The following is an 11930-nucleotide window of genomic DNA, read 5'->3' as shown; positions in this document are numbered from 1 at the left end:
TTCTTTGAATTGTGAAATTCAGTGGAAGCTCACTTATTAAAGAATTAGCCTGTTCTAATCCTATTTGGGAAACTGGGGGAGGATTTAAAAGTTTTGATTCTGTTAAATGTTGTTTGAAGGGAAAAATCTGGAAAGAGGCTGGATGTGTAAATAAGGGGACACATTCAAAACTACAGTATGTGGAAGAAATATTGTCTTACTAGTTTGTGGAACTCAGGCTATGTCTACTCTTACAGTGGCAAGACTGTAGCATCATTTTATCACCCCACTTAGAACAGCCAGAGGTATTCTCCTAGTAGAGATGTAAAATCCTGTTTAACTTGTTAAACATTAAGTTTAATTGGTTAACTCATTAAATGGGGTTGGGCTGGAATGGGCCACATGCCATGGGCAGAAGCTGCTCCAGCCTGTGTGCTTTCAATCCTGTGCTGGGATTCCGGCTCTCATTTGCTGGGAGTGAACAGTCTTGCAAGGGGCTGGATGTGGCAGCCTCCCTCTGCCACCTCTGACCCTGTTTGAGGCTGAGGGCTGCTCCTGGGTAATGGTTAACCATTACCTGGTTAAGCATCAAGGGTAGTGCTTACTTGGGTAACCAGTTGACATCCCTATCTTCTGTTGCTATAGTTATTCCACCTCCCTGAGAGGTGTTAGCTAAATCAACAGAAGAATTCTTCCTTTGACCTAGTCCTGTCTAAACTGAATGTTAGGGTGGAATAGTCATATTGCTAAGAGAGCATGAATTTTTTTCACACCTGACATGCAGCTATGCCAGTGTGAGTTTTCAACATAGATCAGCCCTAATTTTACCAAATCAGCATTAAGAGCAAGTTGGAGCTTTAAAAGGGGCTTTGACACTTAAGGCAAAAATATCCATTTAAGAAATGTAACTAAAAATATTTGAGAGCTGTAAACTAACCTGCTTCAACTGCGACACAAACCAGTCTTTAAATTGGGAGAACTTTCCTCCAGTGGAAGATGCTTCTTATTGCTATGGGCTTGCCTACTCTTAAAATGTTGCATCTGTGCTTCTATAGCAATGTGGAATTAATGGGATAATGCCAGTGGGAGAGCTCCCATCAGTATATTTGTTTTGACAGGAGAAGCCCTCCTATTGATAGTGTTATCTGCATTGGGAATTAGGTCTGTGTGGATTTTTCCATGTCCCTGAGCAATGTATTTATTTCAGCATAGCTTGTGTAAATGAATCCTGGATTACAAGGCAGTTTGTTGACCTAACTATATAAGTATCTACACTTAAATTTCTTTCCACTGACATAATGAACCCCCAATGCCAGCTCCACAAGAGGCGTAGAGTCAAGGTCAATGTAGTTAAGTCGGTGCTGTCAATGTAGATACTGCATTGCTTCGGCACCTGTCACTGACTTTCAGGAGCTGTCCCACAATACCCCACTCTTGACAGTACAGTTAATATGGGCACTTCTGGTGAGGAAGCATGCCACCCATACAGGGAGCAAAGTGTAGAAATGCACAAGTGATAATTACCGTGGTGGCAGTATGCTGACATAAGAATTTGGTTAGTGGTCAAGGGTTGTGCTCTTTAATAGAGATGGGGTAGTGTCTGGGATGGAGGTTGGGTGCAAAAGGGAGCATGAGGTAGGTGGGTGATTGGGGTGCAGGAGGGCCTGTGGGAGCTGGGAGGGAATTTGAGTGAAGGAGGGGGTTGTGAGCTGGGGCAGAGAGTTGGGAAAAGGAGAGGCTGGGGCCAGGAGGTGCTTACCTAGGTAACCTCCCAGCCAGCAGCACTTTGATGTGCTGCGGGGGCCAAGTGCATCTCTGAGTGCAACGAGACCTTGGGGAGGAGGGTAGCGAAGGCTTTGCATGCTGCCTGTGTTGCAAACAGCCCAGGGAATGGCCAGTGGGAGCTGCAAGATTGTTCTGGGGGCAGGTCCAGTGTGCAAAGCCGCCTCTCCACGGTGCTCAGACATGCACATGGGCCCCGCAGCCAGCTGCTTTGAGCGGTGTATGGTAGTGGGCAGGCAGGGAGCCTGCCCGAGGCACCTGTTGGGCTGTGGGCCAGATTTAGCCCATGGGCTGTATTTTACCTGCTGTGACAAAGTGGGGATTGTATTCACTCTGCTTTATGTTGGGTATGATTTCTATTGTCCAGTAGTAACCCCGTGTGCGTGCCTTAGTTTCCCTAGACACAGCTCTACGATCTAGATGGGGATAGGGATTTTGGGTGTGAGACTCAGAGTATGCAGCCCATCACATAGTCAACTGTTGCTGTAACCTGAGATGGGAGGGAGGTGCGACCAGGTGACGTGACACCTTTTGCCTGGGAAGCTAGACAGGTGGGGCTGCCTGGAGGCTGGGACTGGTTGCTGAGTGTGTGGGCTTGGAACAGTACGGGGGACCAGGACCAGGGCCCTTCTCCCCAGAATGAATTGTACTGACTGCTCCTGGTTCTTGTGCTAACAACTATTCTGTGTTGCGCTGTATCCTCGTGAACCAATAAACCTTCTGTTCTACCTGCTGGCTGAGGATGGGGGTGCAGGGCCCAGAGGCTCCCCATGCCTCAGTGACTGGGATGCAGTAGGAAGAAGAGAGACTTGCAAGAGCCAGGCATGCTGAAGCCTAGTAAGCAGTGGTTCCAAGAAGCGGAGGGGCCCACGGTCTAACCTGAGTGTGATACTTTAGAAGGGGTGACACCCCAAGGAGGGGTTCCTTCTGCAGACTGTGGGAAGTGGTCTAATCCCAGGGAGTTGTGACCCTCAAGATTGCCTATAAACTATAACTATCTCCTTAAGGGTGTTTTTGAGTTGTGAAAGGAGAGAGCGTGGCCCATTGGGAAGTTACCAAAGCCCAGCTGGAGGAGAATGATCACATCGGGGATCTGGATGCTGTCCCAGCCTGGAGCAGCCAGGCAGCATCTGGGAGCGTTTCATAGTTTGAGGAAGGAGAGGGGGCTGGAGGCCACCAGACAAACATGGTGCCCACTAGGATGCACTTGGCCAGTAGTAGTTCATCACAGCTGGGATCCCCTTTGGTGAATTTGTGATGGTTGGAATTCAAACTGCAGCTAAAGGAATTGGAGGACTGTGAAAGGGAGCAGCAGGAACAGGACAGAGAATGGCAGCAAGAGCAGGCCATGGCGGAGCTGAGGAGGTGATAAACTGAGGCTGCAGTGAGTGGGGAGGGGCCCAGGACTGAATGGAACTTTGATATGTACATGCTGTCCCAGTATAAGGAAGTGAGGGATGTAGATGCCTTCTTTAATGCCTTTGAGTGAGCCTGCAATCTGCACCAGTTTCCCTCAGTAGACTAGCTCTGGCATCTCACCCCCTTACTGGACCCCAAAGCCATAGGGTTGCTCAGCAAAATGGAGGGGCTTCAGGAGGGGGGACTATGAACGGTTTAAACAAGCCCTGCTGCACAAGTTTGGGCTGACCCCTGCAGTATAGTCTCCCAGATGGTGCAGTATGTCTGCAAATGGGTGGTCGGGGCTAGGACCCAGGTTGCAGAAGAGCTGATTTAACTGGTCCTGGAGCAGCTATATGAACTCTGTACCTTGACCTAAGACTGTGGCTGATGGACGAGAAGCCGGAGGACCTGCACAGCGCAGGGCGGCTGGCTGACAAATTTACAGACAGCTGGTCTGGGTGTGAAGGGGAATCCTGGAGAGACCAGCTTACAGATGTGCAGCAGGGGAGAAGTGTCCACTAGGGGCCCCCAGAAGGAAGGATCTGGCAACCTCCTCTTTAGAGGGACAGTCAATTCCTGGGCAGACCAGCTGGCCCAAGGGAACCAGGGGGACCTGACCTGCCATCATTGTGGGCTAAGTGCCTCAAACTCCAGGACAGGCTGAGCAAACCAAGACTTCCCAGAGTCAACTGGGTAGAGCTAGAGGAGGGGGCTAGTTGCCCAGGTGGGAGGTCCCTCAGGCCAGCTTGTCTGGGGGGGGACGGGGGGCCTGATGCTCCGGAGGCAAGTTTCTCAGTTTACAGGGCAGGGGCAGGGCTGCCCCTGTGGAGCGAGTGCCTTGTTCTGTTGGAGGTGGATGGGAGGAAGGCCATGAGGTACTGGAACACAGGCACGGAGGTGACACTGGCTGTGCTGGAGCTGGTGGCACCAGGCAGTATGGTCCTGACGGGCATATACAGGACCCCATTCAAGGTACCTATGGCTGGAGTGCATCTGAAATGGGGGGCTAAGGAGGAGGACTCTAAGAAGGTGGGGGTGCACCAGCACTTGCCTGCTGGGGTGCTGATGGGGGGCAACCTAGAGGATTGGCTGGCAGGACCCCCTAATGATCTGGTCATTACCTGTAGCCAGAGACAGCATGGGGGCACTCGGCCCTGGGGAGGGCACCCTACTGAGGGCACAGGACTCTACCCTAACAGACAGGAATTTCCAGAGGATTGGGCTCAGTAGGGCTGGGACTCCAGACCCAGGTAATGAGAGGGAACATCCCTTCCCTGACTGCTGAATTCAAGGCCGAGTTGCAAGTGATTCCTCCTCGCGGAAGCTGAGCGACCGGGCTGGCCTCAGTGCAGCTCAACCCCTGGCGGAGGGCTGCCAGGAGAGGTTCCTATGAAAGAAGGGATTCCTGTACTGGGAATTGGCCCTTCTAGGGGAAGTACGGTTGTGGAGGATGCTCCACCAAAAGTACCACCACAGGCTGCTGTACCTGGCCAATGACATTCTTGGGATACTAGGGAATCCAGCGCACCAGACAGAGGCTGCTACAAACCTTTTACTGGCCTGGGGTCTTTGCTGCTGTCGTCCAACAGTACTGCCGGTCCTGCGACTGCTGCCAGAGGGTGGTGAAAGCCCAGGAACAAGGCCTTGAGGCCTCTGCCCATCATAGAGGAACCTTTCCAGAAGGTGGTGATGGATACAGTGGGACCTTCAGCAAGGTGACAGTTGGGGAAGAAATACTTCTGGTGGTGGTAGATTATGCTACTTGCCTACCCTAAAGCAGTGGCTTTGTCCTCTATTGAGGCAGACACTGTGGCCATTTTCAGCAGCGTGGGGTTTTCCAAGGAGGTCCTTACAGACTGGGGTCCAACTTCATGTTGCCCTGCTCCAGTGTTTGTGGGGAAAAGTGTGGGGTTCAGTACACCTGGGCTTTAGCATATCACCCATAGTCCAATGGGCTGGTGGAGAGATTCAATGGGACACTAAAACAGATCCTAAAGCCCTTTTTGCTCCAGCACCCGCAGAACTGGGACAAGTACTTACCTCACCTGCTGTTTGCATACAGAGCGGTAACCTAGGAGTCCATAGGGTTCTCCCCATTTGAACTACTGTACGGGAGAAGAGTGAGGGGGGCCTGGACTTATTGAGAGATGAGTGGGAGTGGAAGAGAGGTTAAAACGACTGGGACTTTTCAGTTTAGAAAAGAGGGGACTGAGTGGGGATATGATAGAGGTATATAAAATCATGAGTGGTGTGGAGAGGGTGAATAAAGAAAAGTTATTTATTAGTTCCCATAATAGAAGAACTAGAGGACACCAAATGATGTTAATGGGTAGCAGGTTTAAAACTAATAAAAGAAAGTTCTTCTTCACACAGCGTGTAATCAACCTGTGGAACTCCTTGCCAGAGGAGGTTGTAAAGGCTAGGGCTATAACAGAGTTTAAAGAGAAGCTAGATAATTTAATGGAGGTTAGGTCCATAAAAGGCCAGGGGATAGAAATGGTGTCCCTGCCCTCTGTTTGTCAGAGGCTGGAGAGGGATGGCAGGAGACAAATCGCTTGATCATTGTCTTCGGTCCACTCTCTCTGGGACACCTGGTGATGGCCACTGTAGGCAGACAGGCTACTGGGCTAGATGGACTTTTGGTCTGACCCAGTAGGGCCGTTCTAATGAAGGCCTCCCCTGATGGAGAATCTGAGGTGAAGTATGTACTGGCTTTCCCAGTAAAGCTCACTGAGCTTATGGATCTGGTCAGAGAAACCAAGGCCGGGCCCAAAGAAGCACAAGGTCTGTTATGATCGCAACGCACAGTCATGTGCCTATGCCACTGGAGACCAAGTAATGGTTCTCATTCCCGTGCAGAGGAACAAGCTGTAAGCATCCTGGGATGGCTCCTTTTAAGGTCATTAAATAGCGGAATGAGGTGAACTATATAGTGGAACTGTCCAACCAAGCTCTCAGCCAGCGGGTATACCATATCAATTTGGTGAAACTATATTGAGCCAGGGAGAATTTGGTGCTGGCTGTGTGTAGGCACTGGGAGGGGCAGGGATATGATCCCTTGGTTGATCTGTTCCCCTCTCTGGCCAGTTTTCATCTGCCCCCCCAGAAAGAGATCAGAGAAGTGTTGTGTTCTCCAGCAAGCCTGATCTTGCTAACCTGGCTGTCCACTGGATAGACATAGGCAATCACCCGCCATATGTGGCTCCCTATTCAGGGTCATAGGGAAGACAGCCCAAGACCTAGAAAGGGAGGTTCAAGACATGTTGGCTGTAGGGGCGATCCAGCCCCTGGGCCCCTCCTGTGGTGCTGGTCCCCAAGAAGGATCGATCAGATTCTGCGTGGACTATTGGAGGCTTAGTGCTATCACCATGTCCGATGCCCACCTCATGCCTGGGCCTGACGAGCTCCTAGGCAAACAGACGATCTCACTACCATGGACATCACCAGAGGCTATTGGCAGGTGCCATGGGACCCAGATGTCATGCTGAAATCCGCTTTTATTACTCCATCGGTGCTCTGAGAATTCCTGTTCCTGCCTTTTGGCCTCAAGGGGGCACCTTCCAGCACCTGGTGGACCAGCTGCTGAGGGGGATGGAGATTTTTTTCCCTGGCTTACATTGATGATATTTGTGTCTTTAGCCAGATTTGGGAGGACCATGTATCCCAGGTCAGCCAAGTGCTAGACTGGCTGTAGGGGGTTGAGCTGACTATAGAGATTGGGAACTGCAAGGTGGAGCGCAGCTACTTAATGGTAGAGCCTGCCAAAGTGGAGGCCATCAGAGACTGGCCAGTCCCCCAGACTAAGAAGCAGGTGCAGGCCTTCATTGGGATGGTGGATTACTACCGAAGGTTTTTGCCCCACTTTAGCTCCATTGTCACCCCTATTACTAAGCTATGTAAGAAGGGAAAGCCAGACAAGGTGATCTGTATCAAGCAATGCCAGAGGGCTCTCTGTGTGCTAAAGGAGGCACTGGTCAGAGGCCCAGTGCTGGTAAACCCAGGCTTTGACAAGCTGTTCATGGTGTTCACTGACACCTAGACACCAGGCTGCGTGTGGTGCTAATGCAGGTGGATGAAGAGAGGGAATGACACCCCCATTGTGTATCTGAGCAAAAAGCTGCTTCCCTGAGAACAGAACTACACAGCCATAGAGAAGGAATACCTGGCTATGATGTGGACCCTTAAAAGGTTGCAGCCATATCTATTTAGATGGCATATCATAGAATCACAGAATACTAGGACTGGAAGGGATCTCTAGAGGTCATCGAGTCCAGTCCCCTGCCCTCATGGCAGGACCAAATACTGTCTAGACCATCCCTGATAAGACATTTATCTAACCTGCTCTTAAATATCTCCACAGAGGGGGATTCCACAACCTCCCTGGGCAATTTATTCCAGTGTTTGACTACCCTGAGAGTTAGGAACTTTTTCCTAATGTCCAGCCTAAACCTCCCTTGCTGCAGTTTAAGCCCATTGCTTCTTGTTCTATCCTCAGAGGCCAAGATGAACAAGTTTTCTCCCTCCTCATGATACCCTTTTAGATACCTGAAAACTGCTATCATGCCTCAGTCTTCTCTTTTCCAAACTAAACAAACCCAATTCTTTCAGCCTTCCTTCATAGGTCACATTCTCTAGATCTTTAATCATTCTTGTTGCTCTTCTCTGTACCCTCTCCAATTTCTCCACATCCTTCTTGAAATGAGGTGCCCAGAACTGGACACAATACTCCAACTGAGGCCTAACCAGCGCGGAGTTGAATGGAAGAATGACTTCTTGTGTCTTGCTGACAACACACCTGTTAATGCATCCCAGAATCATGTTTGCTTTTTTTGCAACAGCATCACACTGCTGACTCATATTCAGCTTGTGGTCCACTATAACCCCTAGATCCCTTTCTGCCATACTCCTTCCTAGACTAGACAGTCGCTTCCCATTCTGTATGTGTGAAACTGATTGTTCCTTCGTAAGTGGAGCACTTTGCATTTGTCTTTATTAAACTTCATCCTGTTTACCTTAGACCATTTCTTCAATTTGTCCAGATCATTTTGAATTATGACCCTATCCTCTGGAGCAGTTGCAATCCCTCCCAGTTTGGTATCATCTGCAAACTTAATAAGCGTACTTGCTATGCCAATATCTAAATCGTCAATGAAGATATTGAACAGAGCTGGTCCCAAAACAGACTCCTGTGGAACCCCACTTCTTATACCTTTCTAGCAGGATTGTGAACCATTAATAACTACTCTGAGTACGGTTATCCAGCCAGTTATGCACCCACCTTATAGTATCCCCTCTAAGTTGTATTTGCCTAGTTTATTGATAAGAATATCATGCAAGACCCTATCAAATGCGTTACTAAAGTCTAGGTATACCACATCCACATCTTCTCCCTTATCCACAAGACTCGTCGTCCTATCAAAGAAAGCTATCAGATTGGCTTGACATGATTTGTTCTTTACAAATCCATGCTGGCTGTTCCCTATCACCTTGCCACCTTCCAAGTGTTTACAGATGATTTCCTTAATTACTTCCTCCATTATCTTCCCTGACACAGAAGTTAAACTGACTGGTCTATAGTTTCCTGGGTTGTTCTTATTTCCCTTTTTATAAATGGAATCTCTCCTGTCTCCCATGATTTTCCAAAGATGATAGCTAGAGGCTCAGATACCTCCTCTGTCAGCTCCTCGAGTATTCTAGGATGCATTTCATCAGGCCCTGGTGACTTGCAGGCATCTAACTTTTCTAGGTGATTTTTAACTTGTTCTTTTTTTTTATTTTATTTTCTAAACCTACCCCCTTCCCACTAGCATCATATATACAGTAGCCCAATGTCTGAGAGTCTGTAATACTGAAATGCTGGCTGTTCTCTCTGGGTGGCGCTGTTGCTGAAATACTGGCTGTTCCCACAAGGCAGCCCGTGCTGCATGGGGAGCGCCGGGCCCAAACAGCCGCTTGCTCCCCCACAGTGGCCCGGCTGAGCGGCGCAGAAGTCAGCCGAGCACCGCGGCGGGAGGGGAAGGGGGGCAGGGCGGTGACATACATGGCCAGAAAGTGGGGCCTGGCCATGTACGTCACCACCCCACCCCCCTTCGCCTCCCGCCGTGGTGCTCTGCTGACTTCTGCGCCGCTCAGCCAGGCTGCCGTGTGGGAGCAAGTGGCACAAGTGACTGTTTGGGCTCTGCACTCCCCATGCAGCACAGGGAGTGCGGAGCCCAAATGGCTGTGTGGGCTCCATAGTCCCCCCAGTGAGAGGCAGGAGGGGAAGGAGAGCTGGGGGGGGGGAGGCAGTAGGAGGAGAAGAGAGAGAGATGGAGTGAGAGACTGGCAGCTCAGGAGAGAAGACCGATGTGGAGGAGACCTGAAAATCCCATCTTATGATGGGCTAGTTCACTATGTTAGGCATTCCTTCAGACTTCTTGGTGAAGACCAAAACAAAGAAGTCATTAAGCATCTCTGCCATTTCCAACTTTCCTGTTACTGTTTCTCCCTCCTCACTGACCAGTGGGCCTACCCTGTCCTTGGTCTTCCTCTTGCGTCTAATGTATTTATAAAAAATCTGCTTGTTTCCCTTTATTCCCGTAGCTAGTTTGAGCTCATTTTGTGCCTTTGCCTTTCTAATCTTGCCCCTCATTCCTGTTTTTTTTGCCTATATTCATCCTTTGTAATTTGTCCTACTTTCCATTTTTTTATATGACTCCTTTTTTATTTTTAGATCATGCAAGCTCTCATGGTTAAGCCAAGGCGGTCTTTTGCCATATTTTCTATCTTTCCAACGCAGCAGAATAGCTTGTTTTTGGGCCCTTAATAATGTCCCTTTGAAAAACTGCCAACTCTCGTCAGTTGTTTTTCCCCTCAGTCTCGATTCCCAGGGGACCTTACCTTTCAGCTCTCTGAGCTTACCAAAATCTGCCTTCCTAAAATCCATTGTCTCTATTTTGCTGTTCTCCCTTCTACCCTTCCTTAGTATTGTGAACTCTATGATTTCATGATCACTTTCACCCAAGCTGCCTTCCACTTGCAAATTCTCAACCTGTTCCTCCCTGTTTGTTAGGATCAAATCTAGAACAGTTTCCCCCCGGTAGCTTTTTCAACCTTCTGAAATAAAAAGTTGTCTCCAATGCAGTCCAAGATGTACACAGACCACTCTTCCTTGACCTGGCTGCATCAGATGAAGGGGGCCACTGCCAAGCTACTAAGATGGATCCTGCTCCTACAGGATTATGACATGGCGGTGGTCCATACAAGGGGAGTGTTAATGTCATAGCCAATGCTTTATGCCAGAGCAGGGGCGCTTAACTTCTCCAGGCCACTGGCTACGGGGCCCTGCTCAATCTGGTCTCAAAGAGGGGAGAGATGTGACGAAGTCGGGATTGTATTCATCAGTTTGCTTTATGTTGCATGTGATTTCTGCTGTCCTGTAGTAACCCTGGGTGTGCCTCAGTTTCCCTGGACACTGCTCTATCATCTAGATGGGGATAAGGATTTTGGGTGTGACTCACAGAGAGCATGGCTGGTTGGTGAAGGCAGGGCTGGGGGAGCCCTGCTCCTCTAGCCCTGCCCCTTCCCCACTCACATATGCTTCCCCCCTTCCAACCACCAGTAGGGGAGTGGAGTGGGTGCATGCTTACTGCAGCCTCCCCAGCCCCGGAGGAAAAGCGCACCGCACTGCATGGCAGAGCCCAGTCCAGCCTCTGGGGAGGGAGGAGGCAGGGTGTGCTGCATCACACAGTGTGGCCCCAGCCTCCCCAGCCCCAGAGCACCAGGGGAGGGAGGAGAGCACGGGAGAGTGGGCACTGGGGGCAGCAACATTCTGCCCCCAGAATGCTTACAGCAGGCATTTGGGGGAGGGGGGGAAGGAGAGGAGGCTATGCCTGGAGGTTTGGAAAGGCAAAGCCTTCCCCTGCTTTACATACCCAACACCCATGGGGCTACGTCCACACTGGCATGATTTTCCAGAAATGCTTAAAACGAAACAGTTTTCCATTATAAGTATTTCCGGAAAAAGCACGTCTACATTGGCAGGATGCTTTTCTGGAAAAGCGTCCGTGCCAATGTAGATGCGCTTTTCCGCAAAAAAGCCCCCATCGTCATTTTCGCAATTGGGGCTTTTTTGCGGAAAAGAAATCTGTGCTGTCTACATTGGCCCTTTTCCAGAACAGTTTTCTGGAAAAGGACTTTTGCCTGAACGGGAGCAGCATAGTTTTTCCAGAAAAGCACTGGTGATTTTACAGTAGATCATCAGTGCTTTTCCGGAAATTCAAGGGGCCAGTGTAGACAGCTGGCAAGCTATTCTGGAAAAGCGGCTGATTTTCCGGAATAAGTGGCCAGTGTAGACACAGCCATGGGAGAGTATATAGCCCATCAGTAGGCAATGGTCACTGTAACCTGAGCCTGGGAGGGGGTGTGTGACCAGGTGACATGTTGTGACACCTTTTGCCTGGGAAGCTAGACAAAGGGGGAGCTGCGGCTGCCTGGAGGCTGGGACTGGTTGCTGAGTGTGTGGTTTTCTAAGGGGGCTTGGAGCAATATGGGGGGCAGGGCCCTTCTCCCCAAGATGGATTGTGCTGACTGCTCCTGGTTCCTGTGCTATGCTGTATCCCTGTGAACCAGTATACCTTCTGCTCTACTTGTTAGCTGCAAGTCACATCTGGCTGCAGATGAGGGTGCAGGGACTGGTAGCTCCCCCAGCTTGGTGATACCCACCCCTGCCATAGGGGCAATGTGGAATGAAGTTGCTTAGACTCTGACTTTTGCCTCAGGTGGTGTGG

The sequence above is a fragment of the Pelodiscus sinensis genome, chromosome 11 (genome assembly GCF_052426305.1).
Source record: "Pelodiscus sinensis isolate ZL-2025 chromosome 11, ASM5242630v1, whole genome shotgun sequence".
NCBI lineage: Eukaryota > Metazoa > Chordata > Testudines > Trionychidae > Pelodiscus > Pelodiscus sinensis.
Note: the sequence above shows the minus strand (reverse complement) of the source record.